The following is a 4,446-nucleotide window of genomic DNA, read 5'->3' as shown; positions in this document are numbered from 1 at the left end:
ACGTGTTTCACGAATCAAGGTTCACTTAGTCATAATCTGATTATTAGATTATGCGAACCTTGATTCATGAAACGCGTTAATGGATGGATTTTTATCTTCAATAAAGTAATTATCACTGCTTTATACCTGGGAGTGTGGTCAACCTTTCATGAACCATCAGCCTGCTCTCCTCCAATGATCAGACTTGTCTGATCAGATCAGACTTGTCCTGACATCCTCCACCACACAACAATTTGCTAGGATGATCAGGGTGCTGCAACCTCTCCTCCCCCCTGCTCTTATGCAGCTGAGGACAGAGGGAATGTGATCACTTATAAGAAAGGGGAGAAAATGTTTTGCCTTTCATTTCTATTTTAAACTGACTTGAAATAGAAATTCCTGTTTTTTAAAATCTACTACACCTCATTGAGTGTTCAAACCTTTTATATGGTAGGTTCACTTGGCTATTTAAAAAAATGTTCTGCTATTATATCAGCCCTTTTTGTCCAATAGGAAATGCTCAATCGTTCACTGTTTCACACATGCTTCAATGCTCATTTTGCAAACACAATGTTCACTTAGCTTAATAAATAAGGCAAAGCTATGGTCACTTCAGTCATCCAATCATGTTCAAGCAAAGATCATGCCTGTTTATTTCCCTTGCACCTGAGTAGATATCCAAGGTTCACATAGCTTCACTGTATTTACAAGCTAAGTAAAAATTAAAATTGGCAGCATTCTTTTAGTAAATCAACCTCACAAAATTAAATGATTATGAGAACATTTTTTGGGGAACTGTAAATAGGCAATGATTCATGCTAAGGTTGTGGATTGGTGATCACGTGTTTTCTACCTCAGGCTCCCTTATATGACATTTAAAAATCTGGGATATGGATATCAGATGTCTTGGGGCAAATGTAATAAAGAAGGCTTCATGCTGTAAAAGTCACCTAAAATGCAACTGTTCACAAAGAATAACCTGTAATATAATATAAGTGTTTGCTGACAAATAAAATGAATGAAAATCTTACTTTTGCACACAATAAAATAAAATGTATTTTTACATTGTCTACTGTTTTTCCATATTATATTTTTAAATAATAGAAGCATGTCTATCATATCTTTTTCAGCTATCATGAAATGGAAACGTCTGTCAAGTACAGGTTTTGAAACATGGCACTAAAGCCTCTATGAAGTGTATTAACTATGCAGCCTGGTGAGCAGTAATGACAACCTTTTTCTCCCCCTCTCAGCTCTCGTGCGTTGTGAGTGACAGTCCTGTGTCTCACAGTCAGGTCATATAATCGTCACTTTCACTCAGGCTGCCTGCAGCAATGGACCTCAGTGATTTAGCTCCAAGACTGAGCACAGTAGTATATCAGCTTTACACCTGCCATCACTTTGAGACAATACATATCCATCTTTCTCGCATTTTATAGGGTTCAAGAGCCCTTATGTTTGCAACATTCTGTAAAAGTGTTTTTCCTGTGTGTCAACCCTTTTACAGAATGGTTTCGGGGGGTAAAAACAAGCTGTCAGGGACATCTATTACAAAAACACTGAACAGTTACCTTCTCCATACAAACAAGTCTAGTGCCAAGTCAACCCTGAAATGCCTTAGTAATGACTTCATGGTGTGGTTACTACTGTCTTTTAGGAGAAATAAGGAATATAAAGTGTACTTCTAGCCCACCATTTTTTTGTTAAATTAGTAACTAGGGCTAAAATGTTTTGCTGCTTGTGAACTAACTGGTGTGATGTACAATTTCTATTTGTTTTGTGACCATCATCACAGTGACAGAAAAGTCTGCAATATGTAAAGTTTTAAATCAAACTAGAAATTAGACATCAAACTAGAGTAGATAGGAAATCTTCCAATAGGGACAACTGTCAAGAGGGAATTTCCCTCCCTTTGTACATATTTTTCTCTTACCCCCTGTTGTGTCTCTGGGACAGGAACTAAAGTTGAATCTTCCCACTGGGATATTAACAACAGAAAAAAACCTAAAGGGGTTTTAAATATTTCCTGCTTCATCCAAAACTGAGAAAAACATTTTGGTCTTAAATTCTTCTTATAACATAAGCGGATGATTTAATACAAATATTTTTTTCAAATTATTATGTGTTTTTTTTTTTTTTTGTTCATTTTTGTTTTATTTTTCTACTATTCACTAAGTGCAGTGAAAGTCTGTAAATGTGAATGCATGACCCTGTTTCAAAATTCTTTTTGATTTTAATAAAACGTTTTGCCTTTCTAGGCTTGTTAATACAGTTTGTTTATAAATTGATTTTCTTTTAACCACTTTACCTCCTTTATGACCAGAGTATTTTTTTGCTATTTAGCACTGTGCTAATTTAACTAGCAATTTGCTTTCCCAACAAATAGAGCTTTCTTTTGGTGGTATTTGATCACCCATGCACTTTTTCTTTTTTGTTATATAAATTATAAAAAAATGAACAAAAACATTTACACACACAGATCTCGGTTTTCGCTCTGCCACGAGTGATTGCAGGTGCCCGGTGTACATCATGCCCGACGGTGCATGGGCATCGGCTCCGGGGACACGCGCCGGGTGTGTGCGCGTGCCTTCTGTCATGTTTTGAAGGAGCAACGTACAGCTACGGCAATTTGCCCAGCCGAGCCAACCAGCTGCAGTATAACTGCGGCGGCTGGTCGCCTAGTGGTTAAGGTCGTTTAAGTGCCTATCTAATAGTTTTTGGAAATTATCTATGCTCCCTGCTGAAAACCACTGCCTGTGGAAAAGCATTCCACATTCTTACCGGTCTTACAGTAAAGAACCCTCTACGCAGTTTAAGGTTAAACCACTTCTCTTCTAACTTTAGTGAATGGCCACACGTCTTTTTAATTTCTCTTTCGCGGAAACGTTTTATCCCTATCGTGGGGTCATCAGTACAGTATTTGTACATTGAAATAATATCCCCTCTCAAGCGTCTCCTCTCCAGAGAGAGTAAGTTCAATGCTCATAATCTTTCCTTATAACTAAGGTCCTCCAATCCCTTAATTAGCTTTGTCGCCCTTCTCTGCACTCTCTCCAGTTCCAGCACATCCTTCCTGCGGACTGATGCCCAGAACTGGACGGAATACTCCAAGTGCGGCCAGACCAGAGTCTTGTGGAGTGGGAGAATTATCGTTTTATCTTTGGAGTATATCCCCTTTTTAATGCATGCCAATATTCTGTTGGCTTTGCTTGCAGCAGCCTGACATTGCATGCCATTTCTGAGCCTGTCATCTACTAGGACCCCCAGGTCCTTTTCCATCCTAGATTCCCCCAGAGGTTCTCCCCCTAATGAGTAGATTTATATTTTTGCCACTCTTATGCATAATTTTACTTTTTTTTCATTAAACCTCATTTGCCATGTAGTTGCCCACTCCAATAATTTGTTCTGATCTTCCTGCAAGGTTTCCACATCCTGTGGAGAAAGGATTGCCCTGCTTAGCTTAGTATCTTCCGCAAATACCGAGATTGAGCTGTTTATCCCATCCTCCAGGTTGTTTATGAATAAATTAAATAGGATTGATCCCAGGACAGAACCCTGGGGGACCCCACTTTCCACACTGGACCATTCTGGGTACTCCCCATTTATCACTACCCTCTGAACTCACCCCTGTAGCCAGTTTTCCCATGTACTCACCCTTTGGTCCATGCTGACAGACCTTAGTTTGTACAGTAAACGTTTATGGGGAACTGTATCAAATGCCTTTTCAAAATCCAGATACACCACGTCTTTGGGGCTTCCTTTATCTAGATGGCTGCTCACCTCTTCATAGAAGGCTAATAGATTTGTTTGGCAAGAACGATTCTTCATGAACCCATGCTGATTTCTGTTAATGATACAGTTTTCATTACTAAAATCTTGTATATAATCCCTCATCATCCCCTCCAAGAGCTTGCATACTATTGACGTTAGGCTAAGTGGTCCGTAATTTCCGGGGATGTATCTTGGCCCTTTTTAAAATATTGGAGCTACATTGGGTTTTCTCCAATCTGCTGGTACCATTCCAGACAGTAGACAGTTCGTAAAAATTAGGAACAAAGGTCTGGCAATTACTTAACTGAGTTCCTTAACCCCCCTGGCGGTATTCCTGGTGTGGCTCGGGGTGAGATTTAAGTACCATTAGCGGTAACCCCGAGTCACACTTGGGATCGCATTGCTGGATCCTGGAAGAGGTTACTTACCTTGTCCCCGGGAATCCCATGATGTAGTCCCGCTGTGTACGGCGGCCGGATCTTCCGCCTGATGCACTGTATGCTCTGTGTGCCCTGGTTTCCGTTCCCTGTGAGCGTTGTGACGCAGGGGGGTGGAACCAGCGGCAAATTCAAAATGTATAAAGCACAAACACACTGATATATTGTAATCCTATTGGATTACCTTACTAAATAAAATAAAATTGACCTTAGTTTGCCCCCCAGTGCTTTGTCCAGTGCCCCTGCCTGCAGTTTTACT

The sequence above is a fragment of the Aquarana catesbeiana genome, linkage group LG09 (genome assembly GCF_042186555.1).
Source record: "Aquarana catesbeiana isolate 2022-GZ linkage group LG09, ASM4218655v1, whole genome shotgun sequence".
NCBI lineage: Eukaryota > Metazoa > Chordata > Amphibia > Anura > Ranidae > Aquarana > Aquarana catesbeiana.
This window is presented reverse-complemented; position numbering follows the sequence as displayed.